Source organism: Microcaecilia unicolor, chromosome 5, assembly GCF_901765095.1.
Source record: "Microcaecilia unicolor chromosome 5, aMicUni1.1, whole genome shotgun sequence".
Lineage (NCBI taxonomy): Eukaryota > Metazoa > Chordata > Amphibia > Gymnophiona > Siphonopidae > Microcaecilia > Microcaecilia unicolor.
The window spans coordinates 159,813,539-159,825,888 of NC_044035.1; positions in this window are offsets into that span (position 1 = coordinate 159,813,539).

The window sequence follows — 12,350 nt, forward strand, 5'->3', positions numbered from 1 at the left end:
AAGTGGCTTTATACGTTCCAGATGTTGCCGCTCTACCTGAGGAGGGGTGAGGATCAGGCGCTCCATAGACTAACACAGAACTTTTTGTGGAATGGGAAGAGACCCAGACTTCCAATAAACATTATACAGAAACCTAGATCGCAGGGTGGGATGGGGCTGCTCAACATACGGTACCTAACGATAGCATGCTCCATGAGACATATCAGGGACTGGCTGGTTGGGAAATCAGACTTTTCAGTGTTAGACATAGAGAAAGCATCAAGTCCCAATACACACTTAGGATGGAGGTTACATGCAACGGGAGGAGGGCTGGAAACGGGGAAAGGGAAGAACCCCTTCATTGCATCAGCGAGAGCAGCCTGGAGGTGGCTCTGCAGGCGACACAAATTTGATTGGAGAGCAACCCCCTTTTTGCCCTTGTTTCACAACCCTGACTTTCCGGAGGGGTCTTCCTCGGCGGCTTTCCGCTGCTGGCAACATCTTGGAATACAGTATGTCTTTCAATTGGTGACAGAGGAGGGCAAAGTGAGGCCCTTCACAGAATTACAGCTGGAGTATACTGTAAGCTTACGGAGGGGGACCGCTTTGCATACCTTCAAGTGCACCACTACATAACAGCATTGGGATGGATCAATTTGAGTGAGGACGTGCAGGATACTCTAAACACAGCATTGACACTGGGAGCTCAGAATCCGGTGCCCCTGAAATACCATCACAGATTCTTACAAGACTCGACAGAGGACATAGATTTCCTCACTGCAGCACACCGCTGGGCAAAAGACTTGACGCCTGATGTAACAGGAGAGATTATATGCAGTTTCTTGTCCTCCATACAACGCACGTCCGTCTTCACTCGTTATTGGGAGATGCAGTACAAATTTACCCTCAGAATATACATCTCACCAGCACAAGCTTTCAAGGCTGGCTTTGGTGACTCAGATGCATGTCCGTGGTGTGGCCAGGCTCCGGCTCCGCTAGGACACATGTTCTGGTCCTGTCAACATGTAACACAGCTTTGGACACATATCCTGAAGTACTGGGGCCGTATAATTCAGAGTCAGCCTTTGATCCTTTTTGGAGAGTACAAATGCGCGGGGCCGGTCCCTGCGGGCTTCCGCCCCTTCCTGCGGAGGGCTATGCTGATGGGGAAGAGAACCATACTGCTGTTTTGGAGAGAAAGCATGGCGCCCTCCGTAGGAGCATGGAGAATGCAAATGATTGAATTATTGAAGCTGGAAAGACGTGGCATTCAGGATCTATCCTCTCGGGAGGGAGAGCAGCTGCAAAAAACTTGGGCGAACGTTTGGGACACTCTACAAGCAGCAGCGAGGAGTAGAATCATAAATTAGAGATCACCGGTCATGGGCAGTGATAAGTTGGCAGACTGGAATTCTTGTGCTGAAGGGTGGGAGGGGGAAGGGTGAGAGGGGTTAGAAGTTGGGGAAGGGAGGGACGGGGAAGTAAGAGGAGGGAGGGGGAGGGGGTTTGATAATGTGAGTATCGTTTTGTTTGAAAATATTGCATTTGGCATTGTATTCTGATTGTTGGTTACTTGAATAAAGAAGATTTAAACATAAACCTCTATCATATCTCCCCTCAGCCATCTTTTCTCCAAGCTGAAGAGCCCTAGCCGCTTTAGCCTTTCCTCATAAAAAAGTCATCCCATTCTCTTTATTATTTTTGTCACCCTTCTCTGTACCTTTTCTAATTCAACTATATCTTTTTTGAGATGTGGTGACCAGAATTGCACACAATTCAGTAAAGTTACAAACAGTGCCAGAGTAGATAGCATGGTAGAATATTCAACTAACATAGATATAATATGATGTCAGCATAATACAAATGAAACACCTAATAAGCAAGCAACAGTACATTCAAAATAACATAGATATGATGTTAATGCTTTTCTCTATAGCTGAGGGGCCAAGTGCAGATATATAGATGGGGACAAGATGGGTAGCACAGAGTCAATTGGGATAAATAGATGGGTTGCTAAACTCAAGGCAAAATCTTTGTACAGTTAAACAAGATATGAGGAATCAGGGGCGTAGCCACGGGTGGGCCTGGACGGGCCCAGGCCCAGCCACTTTCCCTCCAGGCCCACCCCAATATCGTCGTACCAAGGCAGGGCGATCCGCCCCGCCGGCGTCGCAGCTCCGTCGAGGAGCAGACCACCCGGAACCCAACCTTAAAAGAAGAATCGGACGGTGAAGCGCCTCGCGTCAGCTGCTCTCTCTGCCCTGCTCTGCGCTGCTGCAGCTGTAAAGCGATTTGCTCATCGGCCCTTCCTTCACCGTGTCCCACCCTCTGATGTAACTTCCTATTTCTGCGAGGGGGGGACACGGTGAAGGAAGGGCCGACGAGCAAATCGCTTACAGCTGCAGGCAGAGCAGGGCAGAGAGAGCAGCAGACGCAAGGCGCTTAAGATGGAGCATTAGCAGCAGTGGGGTGTCAGAGGGAGGGGAAGGGAAAGAGGTCAGATGCTGGAAGGAAAGGGAAAGATGGCAGAGGGGACAGGAGCTGGATGGGAGGGTCAGAGTGAGACAAGGAAGGGACACGTGCTGGTTGGAAGGAGGAAGAGAGGGGCTGGATGGGATCCTGAAAGAAAGAGTCAGAAAGAAGGGGAGGAGGAAGATTTGGAAGAGACAGTTACTGAATGAAAAGTAGGAAGGGACAGGTGCTGGTTGGAAGGGAGAGAGCTACTGGACATGGGAGGGAGAGGAAGAAGGGACTGGAGGGAAGGGCGAAAGCTGCTAGGACATGGGAGGGAGAGGAACAAGGGACTGGCTGGAAGGGAGAGAGCTACTGGACATAGGAGGGAGAGGAGGAAGGGGCTGGAGAGCTGCTGGACAAGGGAGGAAGAGGAGAAGAAGACTAGAGGGAAGGGAGAGAGCTGCTGGACATGGGAGGGAGAGGAGGAGGGGATTGGATGGAAGGGAGAGAGCTGCTGGACATGGGAGGGAGAGGAGGAAGGGGCTGGAGAGCTGCTGGACAAGGGAAGAAGAGGAAGAAGGAACTGGAAGGAAGGGAGAGAGCTGCTGGACATGGGAGGATAGGGAGAGAAAGAGGGGAGGGATGAAAGGATGCAGAGAGAAAAGGGAGAGACTGGAAGGATGTGAAGAGAGAGAGGGGAGACTGAACAGAAAAGGGTAGAGAGATAGAGAGACACTGGATAGAAGGAGAGGGGAGATAGAGACACTAGATGGAAAGATCAGGAGAGAGGGTAGATGGGTGGGAGGATGAGGAGAGAAAGAGGGAAGACACTGGATGGAAGGGTAGGGAGAAAAAGGAGACACTCTGCAAAAGAAAGAGGGGAGACACTGGAAGGATGGGGAGAGAAAGAGGGGAGCTGCTGGATGGAAAGAGGGAGAGGACAGAGTAGGGAAAGACTGGAGAATAAGAGGAAGGGGCATTTGGAGAACAAGGGTGAGGAAAAGATGAAAAGCCATAGGTGATGAATGGACAGGAAACCCTGGCAAGAGAAAGATGAAGGAAAGCAGAATCTAGAGACTGGGAGCAACACAATGAGAAAAAGTAAATGGCCATACAACAAAGGTAAAGAAAATAATTTTATTTTTAATTTAGGATAAAGTAATATGGTACCTGTGTTAATAAAGTTTCAGAGACCAATACTTCCTTACTTAGGTCAGGAGAGAATACCATAACAGCATTATACTGACCTGAGGCAGGAGGTTTTGGCCTCTGAAAGCTCATGGAAAAGGGTGTTAGGCTATTAAATAAATTATTTTCTGAAACCTGATGCACTGAAAAGCAGCACTTTACCCCTGTGTGACAAATGCATCTGATTAGTGTGACTAAATTTTGCTGGGGAAGGGGGTAGAGAGAAAATTTTGTGCCCACCCACTTTAGGTTTAGGCCCATCCAAAACAGGCAGTCTGGCTACGCCACTGTGAGGAATTGGTCTAAGTAGAGGGAAACCACCAAAGGTGGAGGAACAGGGACACTACTACGAAAAGTCGCAAGGAGAACCAAAAGAGTAGGACATCTGACGACATCCCCAACTAAAACCAGAGAAGACGAGGAGTCCAAATTGCAAAAGTCCATTCAAATGGAACACACCTCTGAGATCCAACACAAAGCGCATGCCAGGAGTCTGGAATAGTGCAGCCTCCAACATGTACAGAACAAAGAAGGTCCCTGAGAAGAGACCGCCCCAAGTCGTAAAATTAAAGCAGTGACTTCTCCACCGAGAATAATTAGTGTGTCCATGTTATGTTTAAAATAGGCACCAGTGCCATCAGCAGTCTGTTCTCTGCTCCCTTCGTGCCCTCACACCTGGCTACTCTTCTGCCAGAGGTCTGCGTGCCAATCTTTCATAGACTACACAAAAAAATCACAGCTGATCTTTAGCAGCATTCTTCCATTATACTGAAAAAATGGTCACGCGCTAATGCTAACATTAGCACACAGCCACACATAAAAGGAAATAAAAAGTAAAAAGCCTTTTTGATGGCCACCACTAGAAATGGGCTTATCTTGTGAGAAAGGCCTTTGTAAGAGTGTGCTAAACGCATTTCTCAGGGCAACTTAGCAAAAGAACCCCTAAATGACGTGAAATTTAATGTGGATAAATGCTAAGTGATGCAGATCAGGAAACATATATTCAGAATACAGTCGTTTGCTTGAAAAGTGTATACGTCAACCACCAAGGTGGAGGAACAGGATCCACTACAAACAAAACATGTCAGACAGAGGAGTAGCGTGATCAACAGAGCTCTTCGAATGATACCAGGAAGACGAATGATGTCATATACACTTTATTCCATAAATAAGATGATGTTAAAAAATGATGACTTGACACAGCACCATGTTTAGGGTAAACTGCCTGCTTCAGTAGTCTGTGTATATATGATAGAGTGCAAATATTTATTTATTTTTTATTTGTTACATTTGTACCCCACATTTTCCCACCTATTTGCAGGCTCAATGTGGCTTACATAGTACCGTAGAGGCTGTTGCAAATTTGGTTGATAACAGATACAAAGTTATATTGTGGTTGGATGAGGTAGGTGTGGATCAGGCATCAAGGGGTCGAAGGAAGTGAAGATTATAAATTGTCCAGTACGGTCATTAGTTATGCTGTGTTGCTGGGTGCTGGGATTTATGTTGGATGGTGGGATAGGCTTTTTTGAAGAGGTGAGTTTTGAGTGATTTCCTGAAGGTTAAGTGGTCATGGATTGTTCTCACAGCATTTGGGAGTCCGTTCCATAGTTGTGCGCTTATGTAGGAGACGCTGGATGCGTAAGTTGTTTTGTATTTTAGTCCTTTACAATTTGGATAATGTAGGTTAGGTATGATTGTGATTATCTGATTCAGTTTCAAATGATGCTCCATAAGAGTGGATAAAGTCTTTACAAAGACTATCAATCCCAAAAGCGCCAAAGTTGTGTTCTGCCTGGACTGCGATGTAAAATACTCTAAAAGGAATAGGAATTTCTAGACACCAAAGCAGTATACTGTTTAAACAACTGTGCAAAACACTAAAACAAAACGTTATAGGCGGCTGGCTATCCATTATGCGGTTAAGTGGAATATTCAGCACCTAACCGCTTAAGTGAAACCAGATAAAGATAGAACTGAGTTTTATGCAGTCCAATTTGGATAACTTAGAGGGTTAAGTGCTCAATATCAGTGACATAAGTGACGACTCTGCCTTTGGACTGCCTGCAAAATCGTCAGCTGTGTTTTAGCGGTTAGTGCCATTCAATGGTGCTGATTAAGTGTGATTGACTATCAGCAGATAAGAACATAAGAACAGCCGTACTGGATCAGACCAATGGTCCATCTAGCTTAGTATCCTGTTTCCAGCAATGGCCAATCCAGGTCACAATACCTGGCAGAAACCTAGGGCCCCTTTTACCAAGTTGCGGCAAAAGGGGGCCAGCGCTGCTGTCAGCAAGTGTTTTACACACGTGCCAAGGCCCCCTTTTACCACAGCTGGTAAAAGGGAAGTCTTACCTTCCTGCAGGGGGGGCCCTTACCGCCACCCATTGAGGTGGCGGTAAGGGCTCCTGCATTAAACTGGCGGTAACCAGGCAGCACACATCACTGCCTGATTACTGCCAGGTACACTCCGGCGCTACAAAAATAATGACAGTGCGCTAGGGGTGGGAAGTACTGCCAGGCTGCTGTGGTAGCCTGGTGGTATTTCCTGTATAGCGAGCGGTAAACCCACGTTGGGCTTAGTGAAAGGAGCCACCAATTAGTAGCAATATTCCATGCTACAAATCTCGGGGCAAGCGCAAGCTATTTAACTGGCCAGAAGCCTCTCCAGTCCATTTAAATCACTTTAAATATTGACCCCTCAGTTTAATTATATCAAAGTTCCTTTGATGTACAAGCAGGAACTGCTTCTCCCATAGCAATGTATTGGGCTATTCTTTAGTATTTTTAGTAAACAGGACCCGTGGATTTGCATGGGCATCTTCCTACACGCTATTCTATCACACTGCGCACCCAAATCCCATGCACGCAACCCAAAAGGGGGCATAGCCATGGGAGGGACATGGGCAGGTCGGGGTGTTCCAGTATTTTGCACTCAGTGATATAGCATACTGGGGATGTGTGTCCAAATTGGGCATCAGGAAGTACACCTGGTTTCAGCAGGTGTAAGTGTTCAGGTCTCTAAGACTTGTAGCTTCTAAGTCTTATATCCTGAGATATAACCTCGGTACACCAGTTCACTCCTGAAGACTCTATCTCTCTGAAAGTCCTTTATTTGAATAACACAATGTTTACTCACAGTCAACTGTAGATCAGAGGTTCTGCCCCAATGGCAAAGAGTCTCCGTGGTACTGAGAACAACATTAGCTCAGAGCTGGTTGAATGGTGTACAATATCTTTTTGAGCAAGATATATTCAAGGTAAAAACTAAGTACTTTAACAGAGGGTAATGCAGGAAAGGGTTCTGTACTGTCTAACAAATGGAGCCTACCTCAGACTAGAGGGAAACAGAAAAGGGCAGAATTCTGACCCAGTGAGCAGGGGGGAAATCCACCAATGGGAACATAGCCTGCCAACTAGTAACAGCATAACAAATCTTATAACAGTGCTATACAGACAGGCTAGTGAAGTCACATTGCTTGATAACTACCCCCCCCCCCCCCCCCCCCCCCACACACACACATACACAATGCATCGCTCAGTTGGCTCTGCAGTAAGAATGACAGAAAAAGTGTCACACTCACCCCAGAGCCACATCACAATCAGGGAAAGGCTGTTAGAGGACAGAACAGTAAGCCCTGATGCCCAAATGTGGCATGGAATTGGTGTTATTCTATATAGGTGCTCAACCCAGAGTGCCCTGTATAGAATAGTGTTGGGTGTTATTTACTGAGTGTGATCCCATATATACAGTTCTTTCCAACATGTTGGGTTGGAAAGAATACAAAATTCAGCTCCTAAATGTAGGTACCTAATTTAGAGGCCCTTTTACTAAAGCTTAGCGAACATTAAGGGGCCCTTTTACTAAGCCGTGTAGGCGCCTACGTGTGTCAATTCATAACTACCGCCTGGCTACCACGTGACCCGGGCGGTAATTTCACACTTTACGCACGTTCACTACACACACTGGAAAATATATTTTCTTTTCCAGCACGCAGCATTAACCGGGCAGTAATCGGCATTGTACGCGTGCTGACGATTACCGCTTAGTTAAAGCGTGAGACCTTATCGCTAAAGTGAATGGGTGGCGGTAAGGTCTCAGGCCCAAAATGGACGTACACCAATTTTCATTTTGCCATACGTCCATTTTCAGCCAAAATTTTTTTTAAAAGGCCTTTTTTGCCTGTGTGCTGAAAAATGGACCTGCGCGCGTCCAATACACTCGTCTACTCCAGCGCAGGCCACTTTTCAGCGAACCTTAGTAAATGAACCCCTAAGTGCCACATAGCCCATAGCTATAAAGTATGATGCACAGCATTTAGTATGCGCTAAGCCAGTGGTTTCCAAACCTGGTCCTGGAGGCACCCCAGCTAGTCAGGTTTTCATGATCTCCACAATGAATATTCATGAGAGAGATTTGCATACCAAGGAGGCAATGCATGCAAATCTCTGTCATGAATATTCATTGGGAAAACAAATATGGGGCTATATCTAATTAATACACCTGACCCACGTGATAAACAATATTGCACTTCAATGGGTGGCGGTAAGTGCTCCCACTCAAAATGGGCACACGCTAAGTGCTTCACTTGCCACACGTCCATTTCTTTTTTTTTTGTAAACATGTCTTTTGCCAACTACGGTAAAAGGGGGCCTCGGCGCTCATCAAAAGCACGTGCCGAAGCCAGCACAGACCTTCTTTTGCCGCAGCTTCATAAAAGGACCCCAAAACGTGGGTGGTTATCTCTGAATATTGGGAGCTAACTGGACTCTGCCCCTGAAATGTCCCCAGAATGCCCCGCTTTGGCACTAACTGGTCATTTTCACCACCGCTAACCAGTTAAGTGCCACTGAAAATGACTGGATAGCAGGGGCGTAGCCAGACTTCAGCGGGAGGGCGGTCCAAAGCCCAGGTAAGGGGGCACATTTTAGCCCCCCCCCCCGCTGCCACCACCACCATCTTTGCTGCTCCCTGCTGACGACCCTCTCGACCCCCCCTCCTGCCACCAACCCTCCCCCGCTGCCGCCGTCGTCGCCTACCTTTGCTGGCAAGGGACCCCAATCCCCGCCAGCCGAGGTCCTCTTGCTTCCCGTGCAAAGCTTCATTCTGTTTCTGACGTTCTGCACGTTGTACGTGCAGGACGTCAGACTCACTGAAACAGAACAAAGCCTTGATCCCCCGCCAGCAAAGGTAGCCCACGGCGACGGCGGGAGAGGGTTTGCGGCAGGAGGGGGATCGAGAGGGTCGTCGGCAGGGGGGTCCAGGACCAAATCTACGGGGGCCCAGGCCCCTGTGGCCCCACGTATCTATGCCCCTGTTGTATAGCCACAGACAAGCAAGCTAATTGATCGGTGGCCATTCCTGGCCAGTTAACTCGCTTTGAATATCTTTTTTCCCTGCCCTAAAACTGCCCTGTTGTCACCCACTTTTTATGCTCCTAAATTCAGAAGACTAGTGAAAATAAGAGCTAAATTTAGGCACTTAGCCTTAGTACATTTTTTAAGAGGCCAATTAAGGAGCTTAACTCTGAAAGTTAGGAACCTAATCACTTTCCATATTGGTCTGATTAACTATAACCATATACTGGTCCCTGGAGCACAAGGTCTGTTTAGATCCAGCTCAGCTCATTAGCAAAAATATATGCTTTATGCTGGTAATTAACAACAGTCGGTCATGTTTGTTTTCCCTCATCTCAGCATCTCAGCAGAGTTGTGATGTGCTCATTCTATTCCCCAGTTTGTTGCACACTGTGGAGTGCGGAACATTCCCAGCAAGGTTGAACTACCCAGTGAAACTAGACTTGAAAGTTGTACTTTTTACATAGCTAAAATCGATTCTTAGGAATCATCTTTCCATTCCACAAGTGCAGCCTCTCATTACCACCCCCTCCCCCCAAAAATGGCCAATGGAATTTATAAGAAACTTCCTAACTTTTAAGAGTGTGATTGTCAAAACCTGTTCCAGGAGGAAAGCAATACTTTATCTGCAAAAATGAGCTTTTATGAAAGTGCCCTCTGTATGCATGTACATCACACACAACAAGCAACAAGTACAGGTGGAATTAAGGAGACTTTTACATATATTTATTTTAAAAAAAATGATAGCCCAATAATCTACAATGCTTGGCTGGTAACAACAAAATAATCACAATAACATCACAAAAAAACTACAATAAACATATAAAGCAAAATCATATAACCTTGCATATATATCAAGAATACTCAATACATGTGGAGGCTCATTTTCAAAACACAAAGACTTGCAAACGGGCTCATTTTCAAAAGAGAAAAACATCCAAAAAGTGGCATAAATCTGTATTTGAACATATTTCTCACAAAACCGTCCACATTGGTATTTTCAAAAACAATTTTTACATGTTTTTTCTATGAAGTCCGTCAGAAGCTGTTCAAATCACAAGGGGCATATCAAGGGCATGTTAATGATGGGGTCTGGGCCTTCCTTACACTTGGACATTTTTTTGCCATAATGGAACAAAATAAAAACATCCAGGGCTATAAGTTGGACGTTTTGGTCTAGATCTGTTTTATTAAGAATAAGTCACAAAAAAGTGCCCTAAATGACCAGATGATCACTGCAGGAATAAAGGAATGACACCCCCTTACTCCTTCGGTGGTCACTAACCCCCTCCCACCCTGCAAAGATGTAAATGAAACAGTATATACAAGCTTCTATGACAGCTTCAGATGTTATGGCCAGGCCTATTAGAGCAGCACGCAGGTTCCTGGAATAGCCTAGTGGTGGGTGTAGTTTACTGTAAAGAAGGGGACCCAGGCCCATAATCAACTCTAACTATTACATTTGCGGTGGAAAGTGTCAGCCCCCTACAAAAAAAAACATACTGTACCCAAATATAGGTGACATCTGCAGCCATGAGGGCTATTGTAGTGGTGTATAGTTGGGTACAGTAGATTTTTTTTCATGGGTTTTGAAGGGCTCACCGTACAATATAAGAGGGTAATGGTGAGATGTGTACCTAGGACCTTTTATGTGAAGTCCACTGCAGTACCCTCCAGGGGCGTAGCCAGACCTGCCATTTTGGGTGGGCCCAGAGTTAACCTGGGTGGGCCTTTCCCACCCCCACCCCTACCCCTGTACATACATACAATATAGTGCTTTTTTTTTTTTTTTTTAAATGACCTGACGTCTGCCCATTTCTCTCTGAACCCCCTCCTCTGGTCCTACCTCAGAGCTGTTGCCCATTGCAATTCCTATAGGAAACCTGCGCCGGCACTGCAGGCTTCTCTCTACCACATTCCCACCAAAAAAAAAACAAGAAGTGGCATCATTGAGGGCAGGACATGACAAAGAGATGCCTGCAGGGCCGGCGCAGGATGCCGCCGGCAGTAGCTCTGAGGTAGACTGGGAGGGGGGGGTAGAGAGACGGGCAGATGCCAGGCCACGAGTGGAGAAGAGGGAGAGAGAGTAGTGAGGCGCTGCCACTGAAGAGTTTTGGGGGTTTCATGGGCTGCTAACTGGGTGGGCCTGAGGCAAGAATGGGTGGGCCTGTGCCTACCCAGGCCCACCCTTAGCTACGCCACTGGTACCCCCTAGGGTGCCCCACTGTTCTGCTAGGATGCCTGTGTGGCCAGTCTACTAGGAAAGCTGTCTCCTCTGATGTCCCAATGGCTTGACTTTGTGCGTTTTTCACTTGGACATTTTTGTTTTAAATGGTCCAAAAAGATAGATGTACTAAGCACAACAACATCTAGGAAATGGTCATTTTCAAAGAAAAAAAGATAGATGTTTTTCTAGTTTGAAAATGGCAATTTTCACTCTTGATTTTTGGATGTTTTCAGCAAAACGTTCAAAGTCGGATTGAAACATCAGATCGAAAAGGCCCATCCAAATAACTTTGTATAGTCTGTGCTTTGAATATGAGCACCTATGTCACTCTTATATTTAATATATTATATATATGTTCATATATTTAATACATCAGTATACTCTTGCTGCAATTTAAATCATTGAATTATGTGCTTCATTTTTCATGGATAAACTATGCCCATTAAATAGACATACATACATATGTGTACATAGTTTTCCAGGGCTTTTTGAGAAAGCTTATCCTACCAACCGTAACGCTTAATCCCCGCCTACCTCAAATAGACTATACCCGTTGCTACTTCAATCTAGTCATGCATCTTTGTGTAATCCTACTGTTCTTTCCCGTCTTTCTGACCTGTCGTGTCCTTACCCTCCTTGCATTGTAACTTTTTGTAACGTAAGCCACATTGTGCTCGCTCTAGTGGGCAAATGTGGGCTATAAATGTACCACAAATAATAAATAATAATTTACAAAGCAAAAATACACAGATACTTTAACAATTTTGTTTTTTTTTTTAAAGAATGTCTAAAGCCTTTTCATGGTCATCAAATACATGTTAACTGTGACTTGTCTCCCAAGACCCAGAGTCTAAGGAGTGAGTTTTGACGGCTCTGTCCTCAGGCTCTGCCTATGGGAATATCTTATTTTCTTACAATTTCCAAGGAAACTGATAAAACACTTTGGCAAGGGAATATGTCTTGACAACCAGAGAAGCCTGGTTCAAATCCTGCTGCTGCTCCTTCTGATCTTGGAAAAGTCACTTAGGGGCCCTTTTACTAAGCTGTGGTATAAGGGGGCCTGCGCTAGTGCCAGCGCATGTTTTTGACGCGCACCGTGGCCCCCTTTTACCGCAGTGGGTAAAAGGCTGCCTTATTTTGT